We start from the raw sequence: 16,828 nt of genomic DNA, 5'->3' as shown, positions 1-16,828 counted from the left end.
GCTTTTCTAGGTTCCTGCCTGTCTATCACCTAGTTCATGTTAGGATAAGGTGATAGCTTGCTTCCTGAGACAGGGTTTTTTAATCTGAATTCTTTTAAGCAGTGAAGGGAGAGGTAATAAGAAAAACTTTCCAAATCTTTTGATTCTTGAAAATAATTAGCCTAAAGTAATCCCCATGTTAAAGAGACACATTTTGGGGTGACAAATTTTGTTCCCCTTCAGTACACTCTCTGATGTTCACACAAGAATGAAATCACCTAACGATGCACTTCTCAGAATGTATGCCCATCATTAAGTGACATATGACTTGTATATTGCTTCCTTTGTCCATATTAGGAGATTTTCAGATAGCTTTCTTTTATTAATTTCTAATTTGATTCTCACGGAGGCAGATAATACATGGTGCATGATTTAAATCCATTGAAAATATTGGGATTTTTTTTATGGTCCAGAATGTGGTATATATTATTACACATTCAGTGAGTACTTGATGAGTGTTTCTGCTATTATAGGAAGAATGTGTGTCTTATAAATATCAATTAGCTTATTTTAGTTAATGATTTTTAAATTATTTTTATTTCTGGATTTTTACAAATGCAGTTTCTGCACACGTAGTGAGATTTTACTGTAGCCTATATTCAAGTCTAAGATCTGCATGTAAACTAGAATTCACAGAAAAGAAAATGCTTATTGAACTTCTGCCTTTGTGTTTAATGTGTTGCCAAAAATTATTGAAAAAGAAGCAGTGTCATACTTTTATTCTGAAATTGAGATTTCTCTGAATAGTACAACTATGTGTAAAAAAAATATTGAGTGGAGGGAAATAATTCTCAAATATTAGCAACACATTTTGTTGTAAATCAACTTTAAAGATCAATAGAAAGTTTGGGGCTGGCCCAGTGGTGCAGAAGTTAAGTGCGCATGTTCCACTTTGGTGGCCTGGGGTTTGCTGGTTCAGATCCCGGTTGCAGACATGGCACCGCGTGGCAAGCCGTGCTGTGGTAGGCGTCCCACATATAAAGTAGAGGAAGATGGGCATGGGTGTTAGCTCAGGACTGGTCTTCCTCAGCAAAAAAAGAGGAGGATTGGCAGATATTAGCTCAGAGCTAATCTTCTTTGGAAAATAAAAAAAAGAAAGAAAGTCTAAGCCCACGGTGATAGGGTAATAAGAATAAAGGGTATAAGACAAATTCTTTAAATGATTTATAATGAGCAATCATGACAGATTAATGTTGCCAAAATTTGGCAGATTTGGGTATTTTCTAAGCTTTATTTATTTTTTTTTGAAAACTAGTAAACAAATGCTTAAAAATTTAAAATAGAGCAATATGATGAAATAGTTAATAATTGCATCTCAAATTTCTCGCTAATAATTACCTGCAGTGGTTTAAAGAAAGAGGAAGAATTTGGTATATGTCAGTCTACTCCGATTTGTTTTCCATGTTTCTTCTGAATTTCTCTGTCTCGATATCACAGAGAAATATAGTAATCCCAACTTATTACTCAAAATTTTGATATTATGCCTTACTATCTTGGGGGCTTTAGATAACTGACCATGGTCAGGGTATCATGGATTCTTTCAACACTGAAGGCTAAATTGCTAAAATCATTCACACTGTATTAGTCAGGGTTCTCCAAAGAAACAGAACCAATTGGATGTTTATATAAAGAAAAAAACAGATCTTTTTATAAGGACCTAGCTCATGTGACTACAGAGGCTGGAAAGTCTCAAGATCTGTGGGGTGAGCTGGAGGCCCAGTAGAGAGCCAATGGTCTAGTTCCAGTCTTAAAGTCAACTTGAGACCCAGGAAAAGCCAACCCAATGTTTCAGTTTGAGTCTGAAGGCAGGAAAAAGCCCATGTCCCAGTTGGAAGACTATCAGACAGGAAGAATTCTCTCTTACTCAGAGGAAGATCAGCCTTTTTACCCTATTCAGTCCTTCAGCTGATTGGATGAGGCCCATCCCAACTACAGAGGGCAATCTGCTTTACTCAATCTATTGGTTTAAATGTTAATCTCATTCAAAAACATGCTCAAAGAAACACTAGAATAATGTTTGATCATGTATCTGGGCACCCCATGGCCTAGTCAATTTGACACATAGAATTAATTATCTTACAGACCAATGGGAAGTGACTGATCAAAGAATTACATGCTATTCACTTAAGGGATATTTTGCCTTTAAAGGACATTATTTTAATACCCTCTCACAAATGAAAACAACTCCTAGTGAGAAAGTGCATATACCAAATCAAGTTGGTCAAGCACACAGTTCTTGGGTCCCCTTCAAGTCTCCAACTTTGGGTAGTTATATGAAGTAGTCTTTACAGTAGATATACTGCCTTGAAATTTAAATTATAGTTGCAAGGCAATATACATAGCAGCACTACAGTACACAGGAATAGAAGAGGAAGCAGTTATAAAAACTGGAATTTAGATATTATATGTATGCATTTGTATAAAATTGAATCCTAGAATCACAGTATAATGAGGTACAGGCCAACAGGGAGACATGAGTTTTATTAAAGATGTTTATCTGAGATACTTTTGTAAAAATAATGCCTCAAACACCCATCACTGCCAACACGGCCACAATTTTATACATCTGAGTGACAATGGGAGTAGTGAATATCATTTCTGGATACACAAGTATCTGCCACTAGTCAGGTAGTTTTCTCATATTCCATCTCTTTGTCCTTGACAAGTTGGAATTAGAGTACTCAGTTTTAAAGTGATTGGTGTGAAATGTTGTTATGATAAAAACAGCTGTGATACCAAGAAAACCAAAATCAGAAGCAAAACATAAGATGAGTAATCCGTAACAGCACAAATTCTCAATGCAGAAATATTTTCAGAACACATACACACACACTCAGAAAAACATTTCTTGTCATTTACGCTGCACAAGAAAGATAGTAATTTTTCTTTCAATAACTTCTGGATCTTCTTGCAAACTTATGTTTCTTTTGAATTTTTAATAACGAATTAAAATTTTCATCCCCAGTCAGTAGAGACTAGTGGAATACATTAGGAACTTCAATCTTCCTTCCACAAAACAGAGGGTATCCATTATAGGAACCCCACAATTGAAGCTGGCGTCCCACTATGAATAGGAGTCAGGCTTGCCTTACACTTTTCTGACACCACCGGGATGAATGTCTTTATTTCCTCACCTTGTACCAAGTATCTCCTATACACGACTCTGTCTCATTCTGGTGTAAATAAAACCCGTAGACAGATGAGCTTAGAGAGACTCCAGATTGGGAAGGAAACTCACTGGAATCAATCCACATAGCTCAAGAGAAAGTGATGAGAAGGATGTGGTTTTGAAAATCAATTCAAATGAATGGCTTGTTGCCAGAAATGGGAATCCAAATTTCACACTCAACATCTAATTAGGCCAAAAGTACTGTTCTACACAGTTTTCTACTGTTAAATGAATGTAAATGAATCCTTTCTGAAAGTCATTGGAAGATTCTGATAGGCAATTTTTCCTTAAGAATTATGATTGGTGCTTACTTTTACTCTATCTTTTTGGTATAAGACAGTTTTGTTAGGACACAGCTTTATGAGAGAGAAATTAGAACAAATAATAAAAAAACTGATATAAATACACACATACATAATGAAAATGAATTATATGTAATCTATATATACATGCATGCATATAATATATGTCTAACTTTTATATTTGTTAGACTATGCTTTTATATGTGGCCTATAAAAGGAAAACCTCAATATTTGATAAGTGATATCTTCGTTTCATAAAATTTAATATATAAACCAAATAGTATATTCACGTCTCCTCTCATACCTTTATTTTAAAATGTGTTTATTTAAATAAATATCTCAAAAAGGAGACAAGAATTGATAATGAAATAATGAATTTTAACATACCACCAACCAGTTGGTGTACGTCATAAAATGGGTGTCAAAAAATACATTTATAAACTTTTTCAGATTATAAATGTATAGTTTTGATTCCTCCCTTCCTCCTCAGAGGAAATCTCTACAAGAAATTTTTGTTTTATATCACGTGTTTATTTTCCATTTTCCATTACATATGTATACTCCTACACATTTTGTAATATTTTAGTCTTAATAAATGAGGTAATATGTGCATTTTTCTGTCGATTTGTTTTTTACGTTATTTTGAAACCTATTCATGCTAATGTATATAGGCTGGTTCCTGAACTTTAAACACCTTATATCACTGAATAACCTTTTCATAAATTGTATGTCCATTTTAATTTTGAAGGTCTTTTATATTGTTTCAATTTCTTGAACTGTGCAACAATCAACATTCCCGTAATTTTGTACTTATGTACATAGGCTACTCTTTAGAATATACCTAAGAGTGGAATATATTCTTATACATCACCAAATTTTTCTCCAAATTAGATTTACGAATTTATGTGGATATTCACCAGTTTGTGAATATTCTTACTGTTTGCATTCTTGGCAACATTTTGTATTCACAGGCTTTTAAATTTTGGTGTAACTACCCTGAATACTTCACCTTTTGGTGGGACCAAGTATCCGGGTATGCTGGAAAAGGCAGGTGGGCAAGCTCAACCTCAGCAAAAAACACCTTCGCTGGACTTTCTAGTGGCTCTTGTTGCTAACCCTGGTCAAAGAAAATTGAGAGACCCATCTAACCAGTAACATGGATTCCCTATTCATGTATTAATCTCATTTTTCTAATATGTTTCCATATTTTTCTTTTGACTTGTAGTTTTCTTCAGGTCTCCTGAGTACTAATCCTCTCTCAGTTATGTATATTGAAAAAGCCTTGAGTACTTGTTTTCTTTTCCTACTTTATTTGTGTGAAAAATATTAATTTCAATGTACACAATATCCTCAATATTTAATTTTGTATTTTATATTTTTTGAATATTGTTCAAGAAATCATTTTCTACCCTAAATATTCACATAAAACACTTCAAGTTATACTTTTCAGTTTTGAGTCATTAATCTAATTTGGAATTCATTTACATGTGTGGTGTATTAAGGGGTGTCTATTTATCTACCTATTTTTGCATGCCTAGTGAATTATCCTAACATCATTTACTGTCGAGTTTTAATATAAGAAGCCATGGTATCCCTTCGAGTCCCCCACCATGCTTTTCCTCAGGGGTTGTGTCAGTCTGCTCAGGGACTGCCGTATCAAAATACCACAGACTGGTATTTTGAGTTGGTTTCTAGTGGGACCTCTCATTGTGGCTTGTAGATGGCTGCTGTCTTGCTGTGTCCTCACATGGCCTTTCCGCTGTGTGCACGAAAAGAGAGAGAGAAAGAGAGAGAGAGACCTCTAGTGTCTCTTCCTCTTCTTACAAGGACAGAAGTTCTATTGAATTAGGGTCCCACCATATGGCCGTACTGAACTTCAATTACCTCCTGAAATGCCCTATCTCCGTACATAGTCATATTGGAGTTTAGGGCTTCAGCACCTGAATTGTGTGGGTGTGTGTGTGGGGGGGGGGTGCACATTTAAGTCCATAACAGAAGTTATTACTTGTAAATTTTAGAATCAACTAACCAAGGATCTCAAAAATCTTTATTGCAATATTGATTAGATGTATAATTTATAAGTTAATTTTGGAAAAGTAGGTGTTTTATGAAATTGAACCTTCCAATATGAATGTGGCATGTATTTTATTCATTTTTTTTCTTTCAGTAGTATTTTGTAACTTTCTTTTTAAAGGAGCTAACCATATTTATCTAGGTGTTTTTTTTTTTTTAAAGATTTTATTTTTTCCTTTTTCTCCCCAAAGCCCCCCGGTACATAGTTGTGTATTCTTCGTTGTGGGTTCTTCTAGTTGTGGCATGTGGGACGCCGCCTCAGCGTGGTCTGAGGAGCAGTGCCATGTCCGTGCCCAGGATTGGAACCAACGAAACACTGGGCCGCCTGCAGCGGAGCGCGCGAACTTAACCACTCGGCCATGGGGCCAGCCCATCTAGGTGTTTTTTTAAAATAATGCAATTTTTTTTTTAAAGATTGGCACCTGAGCTAACATCTGTTGCAAATCTTCTCTTTTTTTTCCTTCTTCCCAAACCCCACCTAGTACATAGCTGTACATTCTAGTTGTAGTTCCTTCTGGCTCTGCTATGTGGGACACTACCTCAGCATGGCTTGGTGAACAGTGTTAGGTCCCTGTCCAGGATCTGAACTGGTGAAACCCTGGACCTCGAAGAACAGCGTGCAAACTTAACCGCTTGGCCATGGGGCCAGCCCCTCTATCTAGTTTCTTTCTAGGTAACGTATTTTTCATTGCTACTGTGACTGGAAAAATTTTTTTCTGTTTTCTTTTGAATGAGTTATTGCTGTTGTGTTCATTTTAATTTAAGCAGCTATAACAATATCTTATTGGTTCCGATTATTTGTTTGCATATTCTGTACGGTCATATCAATATAGAATGTGAAAAGGAAAACTGAACAAATGTATAGATGTGCAAGAAAATAAAGTAATAAAAATTTTAGTTTATTTCATTTTAATATAATATCTCAAGAAATAGTTGACAATGAAAAATGTGAATAAAACTTTACTACTATCTGGTTGTATTTTGATCCATTGAACATCAATGTTTAATGTGTTGACCAACTCATAAAATTATTTCAATCAGCATGGGTAAAGAATTGAAAACATAGAGACACAGAATATTTTATGAAAGGACTCTTATGAGCTGTGATTAAATAAACTGTAAGATTGTGAGATTTGCAATGCTCACACTTTCAGAAAATGAGGTAAATTTTGATATGGTAAGTAAATAAAGAAATAACGAGCTAAAATATTGGCTGCATGAAGAAAGAAAGTTTAAAGAGTGGAGCTGATGTTGGTATATGAGAGATTAAAATGATACTTTGTCTGGTAATAAAACAGATGTAAGAGGAAGGCTTTGTTTGTTCCTTTTAATCGTGCTGTTTTCTAGGGGCACCAGAGTGTGAGAAACGCATGGAGGATGTGGACGGGCTGGTTTGGAACTATGACAGAAAGAGATGTCAGAGCATAAGCTGTAAAAGTTCCTTCATGAGGAACTGTTTGACATTCTGGGCAAATATTGTCTTGATTCACACCAAGAAGGGAAACAATAAATAAAAGAACAAAAGAATGAGTACATTCTAGGTGTGAGACCAGACCTATGGATTAGCAGATTAGCTGTCCACCAAGTGAGGAAAACTCTCCAACTTTCACTTGCCAGGCAGACATATACCTGGATTTCATAGGAACTGAAATGTCTCATTGTATAATTAGAGTTAAGATTTAGTCAAAGTCAGATATAATGTATTAATTCTCATTTCTGCAAATTTACTTAGAAAGAAGCTATTGAAACTGACCTTGAAAGAGGGTAAAGGTTATGGGAAAGAGAGTCTGAGGGCATCAAAGACCAATTCACAGATCTGAATTTTTGCTTAAAAACAGGCTCCCAGAGCTTTTGCAGACTTATCAAGAAATATTAATAGAATGAAGGACAATTCCCCTGGAATAAATTAATCTAAATAGTTAAAACCCAAGTTTCCCCAGCCTTCTTCCACCAGCCTATGGTTCACATGATATCATATTAATAGCAATAAGCCAAAGTTGCTTTTCCAGCATTTGAAAATTTGCAATGCCCAAACACTTTTGATATTACCAAGAGTCCCCAAAGGATGCCTTACATGCACTTAGTAACCAGTTTTACCAGCCACACATACCACTTCCACACCTGAGATATTGCCTTCAGGGCAGTCATCATGGCATTGCATGTGGTATTCACCGTGAGAGTGCTACCATTTATAGCAGGGTACTGTGAACTGGTGCTCCCCAAACCAAAGTCCTTATGATTTCATAGTGGCACTGAATTCCATGCGATGGAGGGACATTGATTATATCCCTAATTGTTTGCAAGCATTGGCATCTGGACCTTTAATTCTCATCTCTGTACACCAACTATCCACCTTATTTAAAAAGTATGATTCATGTTCACATCCTCTACAGAACTTACTCTGAACAGCCTAAATCTAAATGAGAAGTGGATGATAACTGAAATTAAGGTCTTTTTAGTCAACCAGCTACTGGAACAGGGCAATTTAGAACCTATCAAATGCCATTTGTATTGTTATGTAATTGTTTACACATGTAATAAGATGTTTTACACAAATTCTAATCTGTGCATCTCCAGGGCATAAGAGGAGTAACTCTCTTCTTTCTCTTTAAGAGTTCAGGGTACGTCATGGGTTTCAGTAGATTTCCACTAATTTACCACTTGATTGATTACCACTAACAATAAATGCTTTCCAAATTGTGTGTGATTTGTAGTTATACAGACATATATTTAAATCTTATTCCAAAAGTTCCTTATACGAAAAACTTCTACATGCAACTATTCCTCATCTGGAAAATGAGGATAGTATTGCTTAAATTACAGTACCTTTATAAGAATGAAGTAGAATAAAAATACAAAAAGTCCCTTATCAAATACATACAAAAAGTAATCATCATAAATTTCTAAATCATTTGTGCTGCACTGTAAACACAGCACCTGTGTTGTTATTTTTAATTTATTTTATTTTAAAATGTGGATTGCTATACTGTTTGTGTGTTTAGAGAATCTTGAGATTTCAGCTAGAGAGATATATATATACAATTTGTATATATTTATGTTTATATATATATATATATATATATATATATACACATATTGCCTTTCTTCCAGTGGCTGAAATATTTACAAATATAAGTTGATGTTTCTTCACAACTTGTTCTATGAGGTTGAGAATAATTATTTCCAGCCAGTGTTTTGTAGGAACAGGACCAACTATTGTTTGAGTGGTTTGGGTAGAAACCAAAAATAGCAGGAAATTTTAGAAATAAATTCTAGAAAGCCTCAGACTTTCACTGGAGAGCAGTGGTTCTCAGGGCTGGGACCATGGTGGGTTGACTTAGGCACTTAAATTGTAAAATGCAAGAGACCCTCACCATAGTACCTGTTCTGGTTTTTCTCAAACTTTAGCAGCATTAGAATCACCTGGAGGATTTATTAAGATGCACGTTGCCAGGTTCCTCTAGAGAGTTTCTGAGTCAGTAGACTGGGGGTAGGGCCAGAGAATTTTATTTCATACAAGTTGCCAAGTGGTGCTCTTGTTGAGGAACCTACTTTGAGAACCACTTCCCTAGAGTTTTACTCCAATCTATCCATTTGTTTTTAGAAAATGTGATTTGTAAAAAAAACAAAAAATTTAGTAATAGCTTAAAAGTTAACTGTATTAAGTTGTTATTTTTTTGTTAGGAGAGAAAATCTTTTTATTCATGTCTGAAACTTTAACTTTCCTGGAAATGATGACAAGGTCTGTCAATTCAAGAATATTGAATAGACATTCACAATAATAAGTAGATCTATATATTCCAAAAGGAAAGTTTTAAATGCATAGGAAAATATATTCAACATTACTAGTGCAGATAAAAAAGTAAAATTCAAAAGTGTGTGTATAGCATTATATGTAATGACTCTTTGGGAAGAAAGCAATAAGAATCCAACTGAAACTGGCTGGAGCAGAAATTTTTAAAATGTAGGGATATAACTTATTGACTTATGTAACTGAATATTCGAGGTTGCAGGTGCATGTGGATCCTGGCCCTGAAGATCACGTCAACAAGCCTCATCTCTACAATCTCTGTCATCCTGTCTACCCCCCAGCAAATGCACACACACACACACACACACACACGTACACTCCCACACACTCATATATACAGTGACTTGGTTCTGTTTTCTCTCTGCTTCACTCTTCATGTAGTGATCTTCTGCAGCTACAGATATACAAAATGCCAGCTTTGCAACTCCAACAGAACGAAAATATTTCTTTCCTAATCATCCAAAAAAATGCCCTGGCCTTGAGGGTCCTTAGACTAATTTGGGTTTGCCATTGTAAACTCAATTGTATTCTCACAACTCAATAAAGAGTTAAGGTAATAGCCCAAACCTGGACCATGTGTCCACCTTTGGACCAAATTGAAACTGGAATGAGACTAGAAAAAACACAAATACAAAAACACAAGCCAGAAAAATGCAGCTTGTTTCTTTTCCTAGGATTACAGTTAAACTGTGTTTTCCAGTCTTCCAGGTATTTAAGTGAGGAACATATAACAGAAGACTGACAAATGACCTGTGAGTAGAAGTGACATGTGCCACCACTAAGCTTGCCCATGAGGAACAACTGATAATCGTCTCTTCCTTCAATGAACCCTAAGGATTCAGTAAAATATTTCAATGACTAAAGTTATGGCAGATGCACAAGATGGAAATTTCTGAGGTCTCTGAATTACTGAGAGCATCAAAAGCCTCATCTACCACCCTTCCCTCTGCTGGTTGGATTTACCAGGGTAAGAATTCATCCAACAGATATACAGAAGAGTGCATAAAATATATGTATGGTTTAAAGAATGATATTAATGGAAAAAAACATGTAAACATCTTCCAGGCATATAAAAGGAAAATGCCCAGGACACTAAAAGCATTCAAGATGTTCCTACCTCCATAAGCAATTATAGTACTATAAGAAGACTTGAATTTATAATATATAAAGAGGTCTGACAAGTCAACAATAAGAAAACAATCCAGTATAAATTGGATAAAATATTGAACAGACAGTTCACAACAGAAGAGATATTAAAGAGCAGCAATGACATGAAAATATACTAAATATCATTAGTCATCACAGCAATGCTTAGAGTAAAACCATAATGAATTACTACTACAAATTATTAGAATGGATCACATGAAAAATATTGACTTGCCTAAGTGTTGATGTGGCAGCTAATTTTATGTGTCAACGTAACTGGGCTAAGGAATGCCCAGATAGCTGGTAAAACATTATTTCTAGGTGTGTCTGTGAGGCTATTTTTGGAAGAGATCAGCATTTGAATAAGTAGACTGTGCAAAGCACATCACACTCACCATTGTAGGTGTGATCATCATACAGACTACATCATACAAACCACAGAGGGTCTGAATATTGAACAAAAATGAAGAGGAAGGATGAATTTGCCTCTGCTTGAGGTGGGAGATCCATCTCCTCCTGTCTTTGGACATCAGCATTTCTGGTTATGAGGCCTTTGACCTTGGACAAGGGCTTACACCCTTGTCTCTCCTGGGTTCAGGTCTTTGGGTTTGGACTGGAATTTCACTACCAGATTTCCCAGCCCTCCCATTTGGAGGCAACAGATCATGGAATTTCTCAGTCTCGATAATCATGTGAGCCAATTCCTCATAATCAATCTCTTTTTATACACCTATGTATATCCTATTGGTCCTGTTTCTCTGGAGAACCCTCACTAATACGGTTGGCAAATATGTGGAGCAAATGGGACATCCAACATTGCTGATAGGAATGTAAAATCATATATCACTTTGAAAAACTGGGTAGCAGTTTCTTATAAAATTAAATGTACACATTATAAAACCCAGCAATTTCACTCCTAGGTATTTACCTAAGAGAAATAAAAGCACACGTATAAGAATGTTTATAGCACATTTATTCATAATAGTTGAAAACTAGAATAAGTCCAAATGTGTATCTACAGGAGACTGGATAATCAAATCTTGGTAGATTCATAAGAAGGAATAACATTCTGCAATAAAAATAAATGAACTAATGACATTAAACAACATAGATGGATCTCAGAAACAGCAATACTGAACGTAAGGAGCCTGAAGAAAGATAATAAGTGCTGTGTGATTTTATTTATGTGAAATTCTAGAAAAGGCAAACAACCTATACTGACAGAAAGAAGATTCATGATTGCCTGAGCATGAAGGAGGGGTTGAAATTCAAAGAGGCACAATGGAAATTTTAGTGGTGAAAATTAAGAGATAAATATATTTGCCTAAGCTTATAGAACTCTATGCTTATATTTATTGGTTTCTTCTCTAGCAGTTCTCTTGAATCCTTGTATTAATGTTGATTATATATTTGTTTTTGTCGTTGTATTTTTAAAGATTGGCACTGGAGCTAACATCTGTTGCCAATCTTTCTTTTTTTTCCTTTTTTTCTTCTGAGGACCTAAGGGGAGAGTTTTATATTCTAATTGTAGGTCCTTCTGGCTCTGCTATGTGGGATGCTGCCTCAGCATGGCTTGATGAGTGGTGCTAGGTCTGCCTCTAGAATCCAAATCAGCGAAACCTTCGGCTGCTAAAGTGGAGCACGCGAACTTAACCACTCTGCCACGGGGTGGACCCTGATTATGTATTTGTAATTTCTTTGGGAACATTACATACAAAGTAATATAATCCATGTATATAATGGCAGATTTGTTTCTCCCTATAAATTTCTTAAACATTTTTCTTGTTTCTGCCTTACTCTACAAAATATCATTGCCAGTAAATTTAACAGAAATGATGAGATTGGACATTTTAGACTTCTTTCCAATGAAAAAAAAGGCTCCTAAATATAAATATATGTTTATTACATCTATAGAAACATTCACACACATACATATGTTTATATTTATAATTTTATATTATATGTAAATGGTTAAAATGCTGACATACATACATGATTAAAATGTGCCTATGCATGTATACATATATATACATACATAGCCATATATTTAATCAGGTTAAGAGTGTATTCCTGTATTCATAGTCTTGTAATTGTTTATATCATGATGATAATTTTGCATCTATAAGATGATCATATAAATAACCCTTTTAAATGTTCTAATATGGTGAATAACATTGATTAATTTGAGACTGTTGAAACAAGCTTACATTCCTGGGATAAATCTAACTTGTTTATAATGTATTATCTTTTCATGTAGTGTTAAATACTTTTGCTAACATTTTGCATCTATGTTTGTGAGTAAGATCAGTCTGTAATTAATCTTTTTCATACTGTCCTTACCATGTTTCAACTTCGAGGTTCTGTGAGCCTCATAAAGTGAGTTGGGGAGTAGTTTCTTTTTCCTACTGTCTGGGAAGGCTTTAGGTCTAGATGAAATTATGTTTTTCTTAAATGTTCAGTAGAACTCACTGATGAAGGCATCTACACCTATGTTTACTTGGTGAAGATTTTTGTCTACTGATTCTCTTTACTGATATTAATTCAAATTTTCTATTTCTTCCTATATGTGTTTGTAAGACTTATTTTTCTAACAATTAACCATATTGTCTAAATTTTCAATGCATTGGTGTAATTTTGTATGTACTATTGTCTTATCAGAAGCATCTGTAATCATGTGCTGATTCTGGCTATCTGTGCCTTTTTTCTGTCTTCTTGAATACTGTCACCAAAGATTGGTCATTTTATTCTTTGAAAGGATCAGATTTTTTTTCAGCCAATTACAATATTAATTCCAAACTCCTACAAGTTCAGTAGGAGAAGGAGAAAATATGGGCAATCACCTTAGGGGCACAGATATAAACATTCATGAAAAAATGTTAACAAACAGAATTGAGCAAGGGGTAGAAAAGTAGTCTATTTTGAACAAGCTGAGTTTATCCCAGAGATGGAGGTTTATTTCAGTGTTAGGAAACTCTACTAATAAACCATATTACCAGGTTCAAGAGGAAATCTCCATGTTCATCATAGCAGCTGTAGACATACGATGTAATAAAATCTATATTGATTTAAGATAAAATTCATGACAGTTATTTAGAAATAGAAATTGAAATGCCCTTACCTTCATAAAGGGTATATGTGTAAAATTAATATCAAATTAAACGTTGAAATACTGAAGCTTTTCCTTTAAATAAAAAATAAGGATACCTACTACTACACACTGCATTAGAAGGCACAAACCATGCCATAAAGACTGGAAAGGCTGAAAGAGTGACATTATTTTTCCATAAATACTTTCTAGACAGATGGGAAAAAAATATCTGCAGAGAAAGTTTTAGAATTACTACAGTGTGTCAAATTTTCTGTGCATAAGACGTAAAAATCAAATGCATTTATACACACAAGCAGTAGCAATGAGAAAATCATTTAATAATTAGCCCCCTTATATTCACACCATATACAAGAATAATCTCCAAATGAGTCATCAATGTGAATACAAAAATTACACTCTACTAGTTCTAGAAGAATGCATGTGTAGATTTCTCCATAAAACCAAAAGCCCACATTCACAAATACATTGTTGCAAGTGGGTTTAAATCTCCCATGGTGTGTTCTACAAGGCAAGGATCAAGGAACACTCGCATTCTTCAAGCTGGTTGTGTGTAAACTTTCAGTTTAATAATAAATGTCACTTTTAGTACTAATTTTTGTGTTAAGCTTCAATTTATAGTAAGCTTTTGTCCTAAAATCCATGCGTCTTTTCACTGACTCAATATCTTTCATATAATTTATATAATGAGAAAAAAAATTCAGGAACTATTCTTCAACTTTTTTTAAAAAGAGGCTTGAAATGTACTTTAATAAGTTGATGCTGCGTTACCGTTCCATTTCTCAGAAAAGCTCCAAAGGTATCAGGGATAAATCAAACATGATACACCAATTAAAAATGCACAGCATAACTACCTAAGACAGGGAAGGTTAAGAGTTACTGTCCGACCTTCAGCACACAGCAAGCCTGTTCCCAAGATTGTACTAGGCCTACCAGAAAAGCTGGGAACAGCAACATCATAGACACAAAAGGGCCAATCCTGGATTCTCCTTACCCAAGTAAAAGACGGAGGCAAGTTAACGCAAGGTTTTTAAAAAGATACACTAAAATGAAAATCTCTAAGAGCAAATGTCTTCCTTAGGACATGAAGGGCTAATATAAGGGATATAACAGAACCGTATGCATGTTGTCTGTGACCTCTGTGGACATTTGCCTGAATTCCCAGCTGGGAGTGATCGGAACAATGGGGCTAAGGTCACTGGGGAATGTTTGGTTTTTAGTGGTACGTGTGGCAGTGTCTCTGCGGTCAGGGGGTGTAAGAATGAGAAAGCAAATAGAACAGGATGGGCAAAGAACGGAATGATTAAGATTAATGGCAGCTCTAACTGGATCCACTCTGCCATGGTTCCCCCCTAGGTCCTCCGCAATCACATGAGACTTCAGGAAAGCACCACACAGCATTGATTAAATGAAATACCACATAGAACTGATCTGTTAAATATCACCCCTCCCTTACTCTCTGCCTCCGGCATACTCTCTAGAGTAAGTTGTACAGGCAGGGAAGAAACTACTATTGGGAGGAATCCCTAACACTTTTCCAGGGTAGAATTCTGGCTAGTTCAAAAAGGGTCCTTCTTAAAGGGTTTTGGGAAACTAGACACTGTAATTTTATTAATATTGGTGACGTTTGTTTGGAGCAAATTCAGCTCCAGGAGCTGCACAGTTGAATGCAGGAGGGGTTCCACCAATTGCCCCAATTCCTTCCATTGTAGCAGCTTGGCCAAAGCCTTCAGTTGTTGGTAGGGTCAATCCCAAGGTTCCATCTGGCATCAAAGTGGCAGGTCCTGGAGGAGCTGGAGTACCAGCAGGCACAGGAGCAGGGGGCATGGCGCCTCTGTTGTTTATGCCCATAGCACCTCCCATAGCCATCCGGCCCAGTCATATCTCCTGCTCTCTTGCATCAGGCAAGCTTCCCTTGAGTCCTTCCTGCTGTTGCCTCATCATTTCTTCCTGTTGTTGCCTCATCTCTTCCTCCCGGCACCTGCGCTCCTCCTCCTGCCTGAGCTCCAGTTGCTTTCATTTTTGCACTTCTTGGTTGTGCAGCTCTTCCATCCTCCGAAGTTCTTCTTGACGCCTCATCAAATCCTGCCTTATTAGCATGACCTGGTGCTCATGGCAAGTAGCCTCCATCTCCATCTCCAGTTTCTCATGCGCTTCCTTGATATTGTGGTCCACTTGATCCTGCTGCTGCTTCTCCACCTCAGTGAGTGCCTTCCAGCGCATGGCATACTTACACTCAAAGGAGCCAGGCTGTGCAAATCTGAGTGGCTGCTTTTGTTCCTTGTGAAATTGATTGTTCTTTATAACCAGAATCTCTGGAAGTCCCTCTTCATCATCTAAGTGGTCCACGGGTTCCAAAGTCACAGGCCAAGGAAATGTGGTTAGCAGGAAGGAGCCTTCACTGTATCTGTCCAGAGCTTTCCAAGCAGCTGGCTTCCCTGAGAATTCAACAATGCCTTTTCCTGAGGGCCTTCCTCTATCATCCACAACAACTATAGCCCTCTCCACCTGGACGAACACAGAAAAGGCTTCCTCTGGCAGATCGTTGGATACATACTGAGGAAGGTTTCAGACAGTAAGGGATCCACTATGGCAAGCAAAGCACACACAGAGCTGCTTTCTCTGGAGTGGCATGTTGTCCAGCTCCACTTTGGCAATCTCCTGTGTTTCCAAGCCGATAAGGCAAAGCCCTTATCCTTATGAATGAAGACTTCGCCTGCCTTCCCATGTTTCTCAAATAGTTTCCTCATTTCCTCCTCAATGATGTCAGAAGGAAAATTGCCAACAAAGAGCCGGATACGTTGGGTGAAGGTCATCTCTCCTGGTTTCCTAAAATTCCTCAGGTCAATAGTCAAGCCTTCATTTTGGCTGCTGGCTTGTTGACCATTTGCAGGTATTGGTGGTGGCGGTGGTGGCTGCTGGTGGTGATGCTGATGATGCTTCCTTGGAGTATGGTTCTGCTTCTCCAAGTTAAAGGTTTTATTGCTCCGCATTTTTGCACCCCTCCACCGACTGTTTTCTCCTCAGAGGAGCGGCCATTTATTCTTCAACTTTAATGTCATAAAGATAGAAATAACTTTAGAAAGAGTTCTTAAATTTATACAAGTGTTTGCAGATTTCTCCCTTCAAAACAAAGTTGACAGATAATTTTGTATCTCAACTCCATCCTGGTAAAGCTCCTC

General features: G+C 36.4%; 1 pseudogene; it reads right to left on the bottom strand.

Annotated features, from left to right (window-relative positions):
• Positions 1-15,257: 15,257 nt before the first annotated feature.
• LOC124238588 (non-POU domain-containing octamer-binding protein-like) lies at positions 15,258-16,652 on the bottom strand (annotated as a pseudogene).
• Positions 16,653-16,828: the final 176 nt, after the last annotated feature.

This window comes from Equus quagga, chromosome 4 (assembly GCF_021613505.1).
Source record: "Equus quagga isolate Etosha38 chromosome 4, UCLA_HA_Equagga_1.0, whole genome shotgun sequence".
In the NCBI taxonomy this organism is placed as follows: domain Eukaryota; kingdom Metazoa; phylum Chordata; class Mammalia; order Perissodactyla; family Equidae; genus Equus; species Equus quagga.
This window is presented reverse-complemented; position numbering and strand designations above follow the sequence as displayed.